This window comes from Microtus pennsylvanicus, chromosome 11 (assembly GCF_037038515.1).
Source record: "Microtus pennsylvanicus isolate mMicPen1 chromosome 11, mMicPen1.hap1, whole genome shotgun sequence".
Lineage (NCBI taxonomy): Eukaryota > Metazoa > Chordata > Mammalia > Rodentia > Cricetidae > Microtus > Microtus pennsylvanicus.
In genome coordinates, this window is record NC_134589.1 from 4,979,925 (window position 1) to 4,998,012 (window position 18,088).

At 40.5% G+C, this 18,088-nt stretch overlaps 1 protein-coding gene and 1 long non-coding RNA gene across 3 annotated transcripts in view; one reads left to right on the forward strand and one right to left on the reverse strand.

The window, feature by feature from the left end:
- Positions 1 to 18,088, forward strand: part of Kcnj16 (potassium inwardly rectifying channel subfamily J member 16) — a 56,881-nt gene that overhangs the window by 34,917 nt on the left and 3,876 nt on the right. Inside the window, exon 1 of one of the 2 annotated variants that reach the window (XM_075989983.1) lies at positions 17,692 to 17,990. The exons of the other annotated variant lie outside the window; for it this stretch is intronic. The gene's annotated coding sequence lies outside the window, so the exon portion shown is untranslated. Of the gene's footprint in view, positions 1 to 17,691; positions 17,991 to 18,088 lie in introns of those variants that run through there. 2 annotated transcript variants of the gene reach the window in all.
- Positions 1 to 18,088, reverse strand: part of LOC142859705 (uncharacterized) — a 57,764-nt gene that overhangs the window by 4,849 nt on the left and 34,827 nt on the right. The window contains exons 2-3 of the long non-coding RNA XR_012912233.1: positions 5,516 to 5,614; positions 1,858 to 2,010 (exon numbers count right to left, since the gene is read on the reverse strand). This is a non-coding gene — a long non-coding RNA (uncharacterized LOC142859705). The remainder of the gene's footprint in view (positions 1 to 1,857; positions 2,011 to 5,515; positions 5,615 to 18,088) is intronic.

The window sequence follows — 18,088 nt, forward strand, 5'->3', positions numbered from 1 at the left end:
ACAAAGATCAACAATCCTAGCAGTTAATTCTGTCCTGAACCTGGGTCTAAACTATAAGAAGTAAGTGTCCCATGACATGTCAATAATGATTCTGCTTCCAACCATTTCTTTGCTCCTAACAGTGCAAAGCCGTCATGACATCCCAGAAGCATGCTTTCATGGAGACAGCATCTTTCCCACTTTGATATGAGGGTTTAATAGCGGTAAAATATCTTTCTTTACTGGTTCCTTTACTTCTCTGATCTTTCAGAATTTACCTCACTATCTGACTCTGGGATTTTATTATTAAGACCAATTAGAATTTGTGCTACCTCTGGTGCCCAATGTGGGGCATGAACCCATGACCCTGAGATTAAGATTCTCATGCTCTACTGACTGAGGTAGCCGTGTGAGTGTCTCAGTGGCAAAGCACTTCCTAGCACAAAACCTTAGGGATAGAATGGGATGAGTTTTTCATACTCATTCCCTCCCAATAGTTCCTGTTGATCCCAGAAAGTCTACCAAGCTAGTCAAACAGCAGTGCTGTATCTGAGGGAGGGGATGATATTGATGCCTAGTTTCCAGGGCTGCTGGGAAAAGAATTAAGCATGTTCCTGGACATGAATTGCCGACTGAGGATTGTATCACATTTTTGTACTGTCCATATGTGGCGATCCCTAGATTCAACTTTGTATCTGGGACCTGTGATTGGATAAAACTTGCTAACCTGAATCTACTACACATCAAGCATGATCAGTTCTTTAAATTCCTTTACTCTGTGTTCTCCTTTCCTTGTCTTTCCTCTTTTCTTAGCCATTAAGCATATTAAAACCCTGACAGTCTTTGCTCCACATACTGGTAAATAAACCCTGATTCTCTGGAAGAACAAGTGCTCTTAACTGCTGAGGCATCTCTCCAGACACACAAAGTTATTTGTTTTTATTTTATGCATATGAGTGGTTTTTTTTTTTCTGCATGTATGTGCCTGATGACCGAGGAGGTCAGAAGAGGGCATCACTTCTCCTGGAACTAAAGGTGCAGATGCCTGCGAGCTGCCATGTAGGTGCTGGAAACCAAACCTGAAGCTGTGAAAAAGCATCTCTGCAGACCTTTCGTAATTTGTTTTGAAAGCAAGGTCTCACCAAATAGTTCAGGCTGGCATCAGACTCACAATTCTCCTTTTGCCTGCCATACCAGATGACAGGTGTGCATCACCACACCCAAGCTTGGGTCTTTGAGACTAGGACTAGTTCACCCACAAGAGCTGAGCATCTGCCTGCAGACAGAGTCAGTGTAGAGATAATCCTGTATACTTTGGATGTGTACAAACAAAGCTTTTCCCTCGCTACCCTCCTCAGGATACTCTATGACATAATCCACACGGAATTGTATTTCCCATTGTCTTTAAACATTTTGGTTTCATTCCAAAGGGCTTTCAAAGACAAGAAGGCTTGTCTCTCATCCAGTTACACATTACTGGATGTGTAATCTTACACGTGAGAACACTGAACACTGCCCATAAACAGGCATCACTGGATGACCTGTCAGATCTTCCTCGGCCTCTTGCCATAGGAGACTCTAGATTCATTTTCTTTTCCTCCTTCCATCCTTTCTTTCTTTCTTTCTTTCTTTCTTTCTTCCTTCCTTCCTTCCTTCCTTCCTTCCTTCCTTCCTTCCTTCCTTCCTTCCTCCTTCCTTCCTTCCTTTCTTCCTTTCTTCCTTTTTCTTTCTCCTTCCTTCCTTCCTTCCTTCCTTCCTTCCTTCCTTCCTTCCTTCCTTCCTTTATTCCTTCCTCCCTTCTTTTTGAAACAGGCTCTCTGTCTGTAGCCTTGGCTGTTCTGGAACTCCCTCTTTAGGCCAGGCTTGGCTTGTACTCACTGGGATCCTCCTGCCTCTGCTTCCCAAGTGCAGAGTCTTCAGATTCTTAATGCTTTGGTCTGGTCAGGCTTAGTAGGCTGATATTTACTCAATGTTTGGCTTATCCAGACAAAGTAGACATAGCTCAGGTAAACTGAACTATCTTGCAGCAACCTGGTACAGGGAGACAGAAGATTAGAATTAGATCGGTTTAATTCTAGAAACCAGGCTCAGCATTACACACAAAAGACAGGCAATCCCAGTGTGTGACATTGATCTCTTCGCATGATTTTTGTCTAGTTATAGAGAACTGATTGAAATCTTAGATTTTTTGGAACACTCTTTAGTAAATTTCTTCAGTTTCTCTTGTAGCTAGGGAATTGACAAACTATAAAATATATAAATGTAACATAAAATATACTTAGTAGGGTCTGGTCGCACAGACCTTTAATCCCAACACTTGGGAATCAGAGGTAGATGGATCTCTGTGAGTACAAAGCCAGCCTGGTATACACAGTGAGATCTTAAAACAAAAGCAAGAACAATAACAACAAAACATATAAGTGACAGGTGATAGAATCATAAGCAAGGGTCACTAGTGTTAGTCAAAGCTCTGTGTAGAACTACAAAGATGGAGTTATAAATTCTGTGCCCACTTCTGGGTAGTCCTCTTAAAGTTGGTCTACAAGTGCTGGAACTGGCTTCACTAGTTGGGTTCTGTCCAATATCAGAGAAAAGAACAGAGGAATAGATAAATGCTGTAGGTGTGCACTATGGAATTTTTGTGGCCATAAAGAAGAGTCCTTTTTGTAGGAAAATGGATACAACTAGAAATATTGAGCAAATTAAGCTAGTCTCAGACTAATATAATGTTTTATATGTGGTTTCTAGATTTTATATAAATACATAAAATCATACACACACGCGCGCGCGCACACACACACACATATACATATAGAGTAAGTGAGAATAAAATTGTCTAGGAGAACAAAAGAGAGTTTATGGGAAAAAGAAATGGGGAGGGAAGGGATGATGGGATAGAATGCCAGGGGATAAAATGGAATGCTCAGTGTATGCTATAAATGTGTAGGAAATTGCTCCTATGCAACACAATATATGTCCAACAAATATATACAATGACAAATTTAAACTGTATCTTCAAAAACGTTTTTTATTACAACCTGCATTATATGATCATCATTAGGAAGCAGGCATTAGTGGTCAGGCATTGCAACCCTGAGAGAAGAGATTAAGCAATGAGTGGGTGATGTCCGAAAAGCAGACACAGGGAACACATAGATAAATGTTGATTGGCATCGCCAAAGACCTGAAAGTTGCACCACACTGATAAGTTATACACACACTGATCAGATGACTTCCTGGCCATCACTGCTTATGTAGTTGCTGTTTGATTAGTGCTATTATATGTGATTGATTGTAAGATCTCTTCAGGGAAAGGAGCAGTGCAACATGTCCACACATAAGCAAGACGAATGGTTCCAATGTGCTGTTTCCATACAGGGTATTCTTTGCCTCAAAACAGAAGAGGTCCACTTCAGCGAAGGAGGTGGAGACCTGCTTTGCTTGATGGTTAGGCAGACCCAAGCTGTTGCCATGTTTTTGCAGCTCAGGGAAAGAGAGCTGTGATCCAAGTGGAAATCCCAGAGGGTCAGAGAGTCAGCCTTATAATTCTTGGCTTTCAAAAGTTTCTGGTGCCATTTAGCTAAATGTGAATGAATAAAAGCACAAATATTTTCTTAGCTTGATATGTGTCCTTTAAAAAAATGTTTGTGGATACAGGAGCTGGCATGGGAACACTCACAACTGGCTGGAAATCTGCCTCGGAGGGTTGGATTTTAATTGCATGTTTATATGGTCTCACACATGCAAGGCAAGTACCCTAACCTGGAGCTTGGCCTCACCATTACATTTTTCTTTCTTTCTTTCTTTCTTTCTTTCTTTCTTTCTTTCTTTCTTTCTTTCTTTCTTTCTTTCTTTCTTTCTCTCTCTCTCTCTCTCTCTCTCTCTCCCTCCCTCCCTCCCTCCCTCCCTCCCTCCCTCCCTCCCTCTTTTTTCTCCCTCCCTTCCCTCCTTCCCTCTCTCCCCCCCTCATTTCTTCCTTTCTTCCTTTCTTTTTTCTTTCTTTTTAAATTTCGGTCCCCAGTTTGCCCTTACAGAAAAGTTATAAGAGACTCAAGAATCCAGGCTGGGAGGTGGTGGCACACGCCTTTAATCCCAGCACTCGGGAGGCAGAAGCAGGCGAATCTTTGTGAGTTTGAGACCAGCCTGGTCTACAAGAGCTAGTTCCAGGACAGGCTCCAAAGCTACAAAGAAACCCTGTCTTGAAAAACACCAAAAAAAAAACCCAAAAAACAAAAAAACCAACAACAACAAAAGAATCCAAAATGCCAATGAAGTTTCACACTGTAGAAACAACACCCAAACAGCATTTCTGCCTCTATTCCTGAGTTCTATGAATGAAAATAACCAACATTCTTAGCATATTCTTCGATTGTATTTTAAACCTCAAAACAATTCCCAGTGGATGAATTTCTTGCCAATGATATTTATTGTATGGGCATGTTAATGGCATTTTGATGAAGTGATAGCAAAATCAAATTTTATTTCCAAAGAAAGCAATTGACTCATCTCTGTGTCCTTCTCCAGGCATTACAAACCAAAGGGAAGTGGACACATGATTTATAGTAAAACTTGTTGTAAATAATCTTTATTTTTCTGCAGCATAATATTTTTATTAATTACTTGGGGATTTCATACAGTACACCCCAATCACATTCGTTTCTGGTTTCAAAATATTTTAGAGTTTGTTCATTGTATTTCTATGTTGTGTAAATCCTTGGTGAATAAAAAGTTTTGATTGGCATGTTGGAAATGCATTTGTTTGAGTTAAGCATCACTCAAATGTTCATAGGCATACTGCCTGCTGCATGAATTAGACTTAGGTATTAATATTTGAATTCCTAAATGGTTTTTTGCCTGGCAATCATTGTCTTTAACTGATCACATTGTCTTTGTGTTTCAGAGAACACAAAGCCAGAGAGAATAGCATCCCCAGGTACACAGATGGTTGTTCTTTACGAAGCATGAGCTTATTCCGAGCTAAACACAATCTGATTTCTTATTATTTTACTTTTACAGTTTATCTGTGTATGGCTCTAACTTCCTTCATCAGCTGAGGGGGCAAAGTTAACCAGAGAAGCATATTGTCAGGGTGCCAGCTGGAGTCTTAGATGCTGAGAAGGTCTCAAGCAAAGCCAACTTTCTTTCTCATGAAGCCCTAGCCTCAATCACTCTGATACTACTTTCTCACAGAGGTGTGCTTTTTAAGAGGGCTCTTTGAGAGAACATCTCCGGTAGAACAAGGCTGGCTTTCTTTAACGACTATAAGAACCTTTCCAATCCTTAATCCAGGTCATCACAGATACAGTTGAATACTGATTAAATCGAATACATGAAACCATTTTCATGTTTTTAACACCATTGTAGGCATCAGTACATTTGTTTGTGAAACAGAGTCACTTAAGAGAAAGTTTCATCGTTTTACAAGGAGATACAACTCAAAAAGTGCCTCTGCCTATGCTTAGCCTGACAGTCTAGGTCCCGCCAAAATAAATACTGTTGCTTGAGAAACACTGGAACCGAGATACATCTCACTTACCTTTCTGAGGAAAATATTGCTGATTTGGGTTGTCACTTTGTGTAGATATTCATGAATAATGAAATTCAAACCTTTCAAGTCAGGTCAGGCTGGGTTAATCTACAGGACCATCACGGAAACAAAAGTATAATGAGAAGAGAAAGCACAGAAAATTGGATTCATGAAAATTCAAGGGTCTATCAAATGTACTTTAGTCTTACTATCTACCTAAATCATCCAAAAACTCGCTGGTGGTCGTTCTTCACATCTAAGGAGCCTTGGGAATGCACACAGCAATACAAAGCTAATCCCACTTGCTAGCAGCATGCAGCGTGTAGAATCCTTAAGAGGCTATTTGTCTGGATCTTCCTTAGAGGCTATCTTGTCTTGTATTTTAGGGCCTTCTCAATTTTCTGTATCCACCAGGGAAATGGGAATTGAGCCAACAAGCGATAACAGTTGCTTCATTTTCCTCCCCAATAAAGATGCCCCGAGTTTTCGGTTTGACAACTTAAAACAGATACTGAATCATTTAAAGGTCAGAGAAGTTGTAGACACTATCCAGGGAGTTCCTAGTCTACAAGCATAACACATCTGTGAGTTCACTGATTCCCAGCAGATGCAATAGACTAATAAATAGCCTTCATGTTGCCAGAGAGGACAGTTTGCAGGCCCTCATCCCAAATGAGAAAATCCTAACAGAGACACCGGAGTTAGGTTTCTGTCGGGATACCATTAATGCCAAACTGAGAAGGTCAAAAGTCTTGGCACATATGCTTTCCATAAGTTCCATTTGTTTGGGAATGCACAGTTAGTTCTAATCAGAGCCGCTTTCAAATGAAACTGTCTGGAATCTATTATAGGTCAGTCATAGGCAACCTGGCATGGAACCACAAGGAAGACTGTTTTGTTACCCAAAGTAATTGCCAGGTATCTCTCATGATTTCTATTCTCAGTGATGCTAGGGGTTCTTCTGGGCAGTTCTGTCACATCTTCCTCAAGTACCCTGAAGGTCAAGACAATTAGATGGAAAGCGAACTTTTAAACAAGTCTCGGAAGTTGTGCGTCTTCCCTTTCACTGCAGGTATGCCCACACAAAGGTTGCTTAATGCCCTTGTCATAGAAACCTACCCTCAAAGACGGTGACATTCTGCAAAGGCAACCCCGATCCATACTATTTAATTATCTTTAAGTAATCATAGCTACAAGTCCTGTTGTTAAACCTTCACTAAGAATAGGTTCTGGAGCACAGTCTCATTTTATGCCCAGAGCTGTACTTTTCCCACAAATGCCGAGAAGCAGGTACCAGCTTATAAGGGCAACTTTCTCCTTCAAAAACACCAATCCAAATGAACAAACTTACTCAATCGTGGACATTGTAACCTCTTCCAAAAATGCCAACTCTTCCTAGTGAGCCACCAAACATTTGAACTCAAATTCTTATCTTTCCATAGCTAGTCTCAGTAAAATGTTAAAGAAGCAGATTCTGGGGTTGAGGATGTATAAAATCCGTGTGGTACTATCGTAGTCCAATGACAGTGCTAAAAAAGTTCCAGAATTTGCTAGTCATTTCCTTCTCTGGGATTTTAAAGGCAAGTTGTTAGAGGACCACACATTCAAACACACTGCAGTGCTGTCCTGAGTATGGGTTTGGACCTCAGTAGGTTGCATTAAGATACACTGTGTATGCAAATGCACATGCTAATAACTGTGTAGAACCTTCATCCACTTCCTATTTCTTTGGGGTTTCAAGATCTGTTCTTATAGACCACAATCCTGCACATAACGGCATGTGTTAATGGTTTCTTTCCAAAGATAAAAGAAAGATTCTGAAAAGCCAAGAGATGGAGGCATTGGCAGTTTAATATAGTCTGGAATGGGGACGGTAGGAAAGGCAGTATTAAAAGGGGCATGTATACGCTGCTTCCTTAGAACCGCTGCTTCATGTAACCCTGATAGGGTACCCGTAGCTTTCACGGTTTTCCCAATTGTTCTCAGTGTCCAGATCTGATCAACTCCCTCTTCCCCCACCACCTCCGTGTTTCAAAGGAGATCTGGTTTTACTTAGAGGAATTAAATGTCACTATATTTGTTTCTGTGAATTGTTCCAGCAAAAATTACCGCATCAATGTCTGACTTTAGATGTCTGTAAGACTGTCTGCTTCTCCAGGCTATTTATAGCTGCCTTTTAAAAGGTCTAATAAATGCTTGTAGATTGCTATTGGTTTGTTTTCTCTTTAGAGAGCCTCAGAATTGGCAGTTTTCAAATTTTGAACTGAAAATACCTGGATTTCTTTTTTGCAAAAGATGTGTTTACTGTAAAATTTCATTCTCATTCTCTCTCTCTCTCTCTCTCTCTCTCTCTCTCTCTCTCTCTCTCTCTCTCTCTCTCTCTTTCTCTCTCTCTTGTGTTTGGGTGCAGTATGTGGTATATGTACATATGTCTTGATATCTCACTCTCTGCCTTTTTCTTTTGAGACAGCGTCTCTCCCTGAATCTGAATCTAGGCTGGTGGCCAGCAAGTCCCAACCATCCTCCAGTCTCTGATCCTTAACAATGGTGCTGGGGTCAAAGATGGAGTGGAATGTGCCAGGTTGTTTTCATGGGTTCTGGGATCTGAACTCAGATCGTCACGCTTGCACAGCAAGCACCGCTAACCACTCAAGCATTTACACAGCCTCCCATTGTAAAATTCAAGATATATAAACATACAAATAATAAATAGCAAAAGGAGAATAAATAATCCTACTAAACTGATAGAATTACAAATTTGTTTTGCATACCTTCCTGCATTTAAGTATATTTAAGTTTTGAAGTTGCAGTGTTCAAACTGTTTGATAATTATGTTTCTATTTGTGCCAAATCATGTTACATGTTTTTCCTGTATCACTTTTAATATTTACAGAGTAAACCTGGCTATGCTAATTTCCTATATGTAGTGATATTTCATTTATATTTTAATAAAAAGCTTGCCTGAAGTTCAGAGAGTAAAACAGCTGCACTGATTAGTCACAGACCAGGTAGTGGTGACACACACCTTTAATCCCAGTAGCCACACCTGTTGTCATAGAAACTGGGCAGTAGGGGTACTCACCTTGATTCCCAACACAAGAGAGGGATATAAGACAGGAGGAAGCAGCTCTCAGACACAGTCTCATTCTGAGATTCCTGGAGGCAGGATGGCCATTTCAGACTAAGACAGAGGTAAGAGCCAGTGGCTGTCTGTTTGGCTTTTCTGACCTTCAGGTTGAACCCCAATTTCTGTCTCTGGGTTTTTATTTATCTTGCTGCACCTACACAAACCCATGTTTATTAGATGGTCTGGTAAAACTCAAAAATCACCACAAACAGCTTTCTTTTCTCTTTTGGTAGGTTTTTGTGCCCATCCATGATAAAGTTTTAGAATGACATTTTTCAGTAAAAGTGCTATATTAGTTTAAATTTCTGTAATTTAGAATGTGTACTGATTTTTTTTTAACTTTTAAAAATCAAAATACAATTACATCATTTTCCTCTTTCCCTTTCTTCCCTCCAGTCTCTCTCACGTGGTTCCCTCCAGCTTGAAATCATGGCCTAATGTTTGTTTAACTCTTACTGTTATGTATATATACATATATATGCATAATATGTATGTAGATATGCGTATTTATATACATGAACACATACGTATGTATATATACACATATAAATGCCTAAATATATACATACAATCTGTTAAGCTCATTTGATGTTGCTTGTGTATATGTTTTCAGATCTGGACTCTTGTCATTGGATAGCCAATTAGGCAGGCAGCTTATTTCTGGGGAAGATTATTTCTCTCGGTCACTCACCACTGTGATGCTGAAGATTGAACCCAGGGCCTCTGGCATGCTAGACAAGTATTATCCCATCGAGCTATGCCCCTAGTCCTAGGAAAATACTTTTTAGTACCAAATACAATGTTTTAAAGTTTCATATTTCTAGAGAATTCTGTAGCATGCTTGAACACAACTATTATAGTAAGGCTTATAGTTGTTCCAAAAGACTTTCAAACAGGAGGGTTTTTATTGTTGTTGTTTTGTTTTGTTTTTAAATTTTGAATTGGAGGTTATGGAGACAAGAAACAGAATCATTGGGATCTGGAATTTGGAAGTGTGTTAGTATTGATAGGGTGTTGATGATCTTAGGACTATAGGTTCTTTGATAGGAAATATTGTCTTTCCAGTGTTTGCTAATCCATTCCATCAGGTTACAAGTAGTGAATTCCTGAATGCCACCTATTGCATTAGCTACAAGGGATGCAGAAGTGAAAAGATTAGTGTGGTCTTTCCTTGTGTAGCGTGTAATCTTTTTCATGATGCAATCCAGTCGATAATTTAGTCATGTATTAGAGCAGGTTTGGGATACTTCCATAAAGATCCAAAGATTGTGGGCTTTGCATATCTCATGTCCCTGGTCACAACTACCCAACATTCTGTGATGTAAGGCAGAGAGATTTTCCTTCTCAGAGTGAACTAATAGAGTCTATGGAACACAACAGGCAAATTAACACTAGAAAAAACATGCATGTGTATTATGTGTACTGGTCACAATGTTGGCTTCAAAAGTATGAGAAACTGAGTTCAGATCCTTGGCATTTAGAAAAGCCAGAAGGGATCATAGGTACCTCCAACTCCACCACTGGGGAGGAATATGAAGAGGTACAGAGAGTTTTCAGAGAGAAGCTCTCTGGCCAGTGTAGCGTAACATCTAAGATCCATGGAATAACTTCTCTCAAAACATAAGTAGAGAAGTGTTTAGGAAGATACCCCATTGTGAATATCTGGCCTCCACCTCCACCTGTACAGTTGAGCACACGTGCATTCTCTCTCTCTCTCTCTCTCTCTCTCTCTCTCTCTCTCTCTCTCACACACACACACACACACACACACACACACACACTCAATGTCACACGTGACACTAAACACACAAACATAAAAATTAGAGAAAACTAAAAATGTGGTGAAGGGTTCTTTCTATGTCAGAATAGTCAAAGATGCTTAGAGGTCAGATATCACCACTCTGTGTTTAGTAAAGATTATGAAAAACACTCCATTGACAATTGGAAGTCTTCCTTAAGTCAACAATGACCGGTTTGGTGGACAAAAGACAAAAGAAGAACCTGCTAAGGGGCTTTCACTGTGGTTCTCTGAAAACATGATTCATTGAAGATATGATAATTTTGACAGGAGGAGAAAACAGCGAGGAAACTAATTCCACTAACTAGGACCTGCTGATAGTTGAAATGTAATTTAGAAAACTGATTAGAATATGTTCTTGCAAATAGAAGATATTTTCTGTTGGCATTAAGTTGATTTTTCCCAATGCTTTGTTGTTCAAACAATGAAAATTGTCACTGGTTGATATAAAGATGAAAAATGATGAAAAAATTCAGTTTGGAGGATAAAAGAATTTTTACAATGTGAAGGAATTCTGAGCAAAGGCAAGTGACAAGAAAAGTTGGAATATCTGACGCTGTCTCCTAAGAAATGATACCTATGTCCTTCTTGGACACTCAGTATGCAGCTTCTCGCCACTGACCTCAGGACCCCCTGGAGTGTCTTTAAATAACAGTACTGAAAAGCCTTTATGTAATTTGTACAGTTCAATCTTGACTGTGAAATTCTGATTGGTCGCCCTCTATATCATCAGATGGCCCTGCTCTAGAAACATAGGGAGAGGAAGCTTCCACTACATTTCCTGATTCTTCTCTCCCAAATCCTCCAAACACACACACACACACACACACACACACACACACACACACACACACACAGAGAGAGAGAGAGAGAGAGAGAGAGAGAGAGAGAGAGAGAGAGATCATAGAGTTTTCTGTGATGGGTTTTCCTCTTCCTGAGATACAATTGTTCGTTCTTTCTTAGTTAATTCCAATTCATCGCCTGGACATTCATCCCTTTCAGACTAGACAAGTAGTCTATGATGAGCTATTGGAGGATAGATAATTTTTCCGGTTAAGAAAGTACAATAAAGTTAAAGAACATCCATGGTGCTAGTGAGTTTTCCATTTGTTCCTCATGAAAACCTTTTGCAATACATCAAGTGCTACTCTCAAACTCCATATAAACAGAATCAGCTGAAAAACATTTGTGAAGTGCTGATATCATTTTGCTGACATGTGGATGAAGCACAGATAGATACAAGTCTCTGATTTTCATCTTCCTCTCCTTTCCAGTCTCCTTTGCAGTCTCGGGTTGCTGCTTTAGATAGTACCCACAGCAGGTGGTTTCATTTCATCTTAAAGGGTCCAGGGACGAGAGAGGCGAGAGCTGTGTTAGGAGGCAGGTGTTATACAAGCTGGGTGAAGTCAGGTGAAAGAGAGCAGAAGCCCGAATTCAATGGTAAAATGCAGATGAGTTCCTGTAATGTTCGGTTCCTGTGAGAACCAGCTCTTAGAATTAGTACAGAACAATCAGCGAAATCACCCCTATAAATAATGAGAGCCTTAACAACCAGATAGTGACTAGGTCATAGAAAAACAAAATAGAGTGGAGAGCCAGGTTGGCTTGGAAGCATTTTACCTGGGGCAAGAAGTAATGTGCACTGAACCTGAATGGCAGGTTCTGCGTCAAAGCCCTTCTGGTGGCCTGGGTCACATGGTACCTTCCCTCTTTGCTGTTCTTCCTTCTGCACGCTGACATATATTGTTCCTTTTCCCTAGAAGCTAGTAGTAATGTCGCTTTTATTTTTAAACTCCACATGAATAGGAGGCTGACCTCCAATGTTCGGAAGTGACGAGACCTAGTATATAATAGAAGTCAGCTGAACAGATTCTCAATATAAATTTAGAAATCATTGCTGACATGTTTTTATAGCACAACAGAGATTGAAATGTGTCTTTTAAAGGGACATTTGATCTTATCCCAACTGGCTTCTGCACCCACCTCAATCCAGCTCAAGCTAAGGTATGAGCAACCCAGGCTAGCCTCCAACCAAGGTAGAGGTGGGCTAGCATCCAACAATAGCAAGGGTGGGCTAGCATCCAATCAAGACAGGGATGGGCAGGCTGGTGATCAAGATAAAAACAAACAAAAATATTATCAAAACTTGTTTTACCCAAGCGAGCACACCTCCTCTAGACAGCAAGCAAGTGTGGGATCGCCTTGCGAATTTCTTAGGCTGTTGAATTTGCTAAGTTTGGGAGTTCTTGGGTTTTTTTTTTTTTGATAGAGTCCTCAGAAAAAGTAACAATAAAATTCTCAAATCAAATTCAATGAGCATGTGTATGTGCATTTAAACTCAGCACACGTGCAGTAGTTGTTATTCTAATAAAAAAAATAAAATAAACTCAGCACACATACACACAAAATAAAGAAGTACATTTAAGAAAAAGTTTAAAAACACATGGCAACATTGGGGGTGAGAAAGGAATTAAATTAGGTTGTGGATATTACTGAAAGACAAACTGGGAAGAAACAGGATCTCACGTGAATGTCCCCACTGGTCCTGTGATGCTGAGTTCTCCCTGCCCCCACATCCAGTTTACTTGCTTGTTCTTAACACATTATAGTCCCTTTCTTGTTCTCTAGTTCTTATTGTACATGGTACTAGGTTACTTCAGGACATTTTCATGCAAAGGAAAGCTACAGGTATACTCCTCCAAACTCACACCCTCCCATTCCCCCACCCTCTCCCTTCCCCCCATCCCCTCTCCCACTTCTACCTACTCCAGGCCCTGTAACCACCCTGAGTCTGAGATGAAAGTCTGAGTTGAGAGCCTACTGAGAAGGAAACGGGAGAACTAAACAGATGTATCGTCAAAGAGAAGCTATTTGAGCAAGAAGTTGGTGGGGTCTGGAGAGATAGAGAGAGAGTCTTTTAGGTGAAGGACACATTCAGCTGCTGAATGCGGAGCTCTGTGTGTCCACTCATACCTTTTAAGAGTTCCAGGAAAGATAAAGGGGAAGCACCCTTCCAAAGCAAGGAGTGGAAGAACAGGTTTTGTAGAAAATGCAAACGACCTCATTTATTCTGGGGTCTAGTTCATCCTTCCTCTCTCTCCTTCCTCCAACCAGAGCTCAGCCCACCCTCCCTACAACTGCCCCCACCACATCTCTAGTTCACTACCCCCTTTTCTCCACAAAAGAGGCTATTTTCAAAGCAATGACTTCGAGAGGAATGAAGCCATCCTTTCTCCTCTTTGCCCTAGCAGCTCTCAGATTTCCATCAAAACTTATCTCATTTAATAGCTGCCAGGAGAGTAATTTGATTACTGATGACTTAAGTGTCAACTGCCTCAGATCCTTTATGTGGGAAAAAAAAGAACTTGCTAACCTCCAAAGCCACTGGCTTCAATAATTGGATTTCACCGAAAATATTTTAGCTCATTTTTTTTGTGGTGCATACTGAATTACGCAAGAGCAATAATGAATGTGTTTATGCTAAGTAGGTGGTAGAGGCAAGATTGCATTTTAACATCGATGAGAAATGAGGATGCAAAATCTTGGTCATTGTGCTGTACTCTTAACCTGCTGGGAGAAAGCTTATTTTTGAAGACCTAGTTGCAAGGGTGGTTCACTTGGTAAGCAGTTAAATATGGGAGGATGCAGCTGAATGGAAGATAAATTGTTTCAGTTTTATGCATGAAAAAAACAAGAACAAATATGGGAGGGTGTTCATGTTTTTTTTTAAATGCCCCCTGATGTGTCTATGGCCCATTCAAAAGGCACTGAATTAGTAAAAGGTGCACTCAGCTTGAATCCATGCAAAGAAATTATTAAAAGAGAGGTCTGATAGCAGAGCCCAGCAGTCATTTTAAAAGTGGATTTTATAATATTTTTCAGTGTCTACTCTTAATATAATTAGCAAGATATTAGAAAAATGGCTCTCTGAGAAAGGCATACTTTCTCTAATTCTGTCTTCTTCCCACCCACCTACCCCTCAGCTATTTTCACTAAATGAAATAAGCTACCTCCTAGTAGCTTTCTACATACCTGTAGATGGATTTATTTTATTTCATGTATTTCCTGCATATATGCCTGTACACCATATGCCTAGCTGGTAGACATGGAAGTCAGGCGGGGGCATAATCCCCTGGAACTGGAGTTACAGAGGTTGAGAGGTGCCCTGTGTTCCTGGCATTTGAGCCGGGCTCCTCAGAAAGATCAGCCGGGGCTTCTTATCTCTGATCCATGTCTCCAGTCACAACGTTTGAAGGTTTGAATAAACACTGATGATCAGAAGGGTTTATCCTCCAGATTGTGAAGGTTCCATTTGTTTTAACCCATGTATAGAAAGCACAAAGTGCATCTGGTGCCTTTGCTAATTATCAGCTAGCAAAATGGGTTTCTCTTGATTCAACATCTGCCTTTGACCTTTATATTCCATAATTTCATAATTATACCAGCTCTAGTTTTCTTTGTAGAGAGTGAAGTGTGAGATAAATCTTGAAGTTGGGAGTGTGCTTCAGATGCTTTTTTTTTTGATGGAATTTGTGGTGGTGAAATGACTATGTAAATATCAAAGCATTTCCAAATTATTCACTACATTTATTTGTGTGTTTGTGTGAGTGATGTGGTATGTGGAGGTCAGAGGACAGCCTGCAGAAGTCATTTCTCTCCTTCCAGTGTGTGGATTCCCAGGATCTAGTTAAGTCGTCAGTCCTGGTGGCAAGCACCTTCACTCCCTAAGCTGTCCTCACTGATCAACATTATGGATGTTTTAAAAGCTAGATTTTCCCATGAATCTCCAAGAACATTTTTCTAATATCTCATAGCAAGCAATCGAAAAAGTTCTCAAGTTAACACAACTCACTTACCAGATGAGTATATGTTTATTTTGTTTAAATAAACATATTTAACAAAAGGGTATTCATGAGCCCTTCATTGATCACGTAGGTGAGGGACACACTAGACTATCGGTTATCACTTAGATTGAAGATATTTGTTTCAAAGTATGTCTCATTGACATGGTTGGAGAACCAAAGAATATATAAAGAAAGCATGGGGCTGGGTGGTGGGTGGCACATGCCTTTAAACCCAGCACTTGGGAGGAATAGACAGGGGGATGTCTGTGAGTTCCAGGCCAGTCTGGTCTACAGCTCTGTAGAGCTTCCAGGGCACATTCTAAAGCTACAGAGAAATCCTGTCTAGAAAAACAAAAACAAAATTAAAAAACAAAAGAAGAAAGGAAGGAGGGAAGGAAGGAAGGAAGGAGGGAGGGAGGGAGGGAGGGAGGGAGGGAGGGAGGGAGGGAGGGAGGGAGGAAAGGAAAGAAGGAAGTAAGGAAACATGGGATCCTACACAGGATTTGAATGCTTATCTCTGTATAAATTGAAGCGAACTGCATGGTTGCAGTGACCAACCTGTTTAGCTGGAAGGCCAACTAGAGTCCATATATACTCCAAAAGACTAGATTGTTTGGAATCCCCAGCTCAGAGGCCCATTCCAGAGCCAGCCCTCTGCACCCCAAGCAGCATCTCCCCTGGAGTGGCCCTCTTCAAACTCTGCCCCTGAGAAAACCACCAAAAGTAACCCCTTCTTGGAGCTGCTCAAGACCACACCTATGGGCCACACACTTGGTAGCCATATTAGCCATGTGATACCCTTTATACCCTCCCGAGATCACCCAGGAGTGCTTTGTTCAGATTAAACCTGGCTCTATTAATTCGGTTTGTTTGGTGGCGACAGATTCCCTTTAACCAGGGATTCAAATCTCATCACAACCAGATCAGGGACCTGGGGAACTTGGGTCAGAATTCTCAGTCATAACTGCAAACCCTGAAATTATTAGCAGTACAACAATTTCCACATGCCCGAATTTGCTTGCTTATAACTTGTATTAATTGCAAATTAATCCACCGATTGTCTTGTTTTGGAAGGTGTTTCAAAAGTGGCTTGTTTATAATAGCTCCTAGCACCACGGGAATCCGAATAGGATGCCAACTGAAAGCCGTTTCAAATAAAACCCTCTTTCCCCTTTTGGCAGCTGAATAGAACAGACACATACACAATAGCTCTCGATCTGTGATCTGTGTGTGTGTTTATTTCGTATTTAGCTCTCAGTCTCCCCTGGTTTGGGGTAGTTCTCCTTAAGGAACTTTCTTGGTTGGAAGCATTTAGCAAAAATACAATTTTACCTCCACATCTGTACTGCGGTTTGAAATTATCTCATTTTTTGTTTGTTTGTTTTTGTATGATTTATCATAGACTCCTGCCTGCTATAGTCAGTATAAAGAGTGAGCAAAACTGCAGTGGCTTCTCCCTCAGGGTCAATTACATTAAATTAAACAGATGCCTCTGGTATTTAATCAACAGATATTACAGATAATGTTTGCACTGTAAAACATAGAGAGATATTTATATTTTATGTCCTGCAATCCTAGAAACATTTTGGTAGACCTAGGTCACTATCTTGCAATTATTCAAATATCTTTCCATATACAAGGACAAAGATTGCCCATTGAGAGGAAGAACTACTCTAGACAAACCTAAAGAATGGACTGTTAGAGAGAGAGAGAGAGAGAGAGAGAGAGAGAGAGAGAGAGAGAGAGAGAGAAGCCCATGATGCTTTACAGGGATTTTGGCCATAAGCACAGTCTGTCCTTGTAAGTGGTCCCCTTGACAAAGAGTTCTTTGTAAAAAATGGGTCTGCTCCCTGGAGAGAGAGAAAATGATTCTTTCTGGCCAGAGAGCTGTTAACTCTTTCTTCTCTTCTGCAGTCAAGAGTGAGGTAGATCCATAGTGATTAATTTCCAATTGAGTTTTAGAGAGTAGCATTCAGTCATACTGTGTTTCCGTGTGACTGAGTGGATGGTGGAATCTTCTTGCCCATGTCTCTCTAGTCTCCTTTCTTCCATCTGTCCGGCACAGGTGTATCATGTCAAAGACAGATTCCAATAACTACTGAACCATTAGTGTGCTGATGCTATTATTACACAGAAATAGCTGAAGTCTGTTTGGATAATCACATTTTTCAAGTTTACTTTCAGACTTTGGTGGGTTTAGACATGGATGCCCCCACATGAGACGTATGCACTTTCCTTGACAACTAGTTTTGCCTAGGGAATGCTGCACAAGCATCAGCGAAAACACCCAAGAGCTAAGAGAGGGGTCTGTCGAACGGTAGTATGCTCCCTTTAAGAGCAAAATGAGCTTTACAACTTTGGCAAATTTTCTGCTTCTATTCTGAGGGAGAGAGAAGAGCAGTTAGTGTCAAAAACCAGAGAGCTGTAAGGATGGTTACAGGCTGGGAGACAAAAGCAGAGGCAACTTTACACCTTCCCAACAGCTCACCTGGGAGTGGTTTGAACTCCTCTGGGGTTAAGAACGTTTTCTTTTCCAATCAAGGCTAAGGGTGGAGCTAGGAGAAAAAGAATTTAATCAGAAGTAGATGTCAGTATTCATTCTGTTCTGTTCTGGGAAGTAGACGAGAAGAAAAACCCAAGTGGGACAGAGAAGAAGCCACCGCGAGGGGCTGCCTTCTCCAGGAACGGGAGCAGCCATTTCATTACAAAATAAAGGTAGAAACTCTTCATTGCTCTGGCATTAGTGATTGGAAATCTTGAAACTGAATCTTACTTTATCTCTGTATATTATAGTTTGTTTTCATGCAATAAAA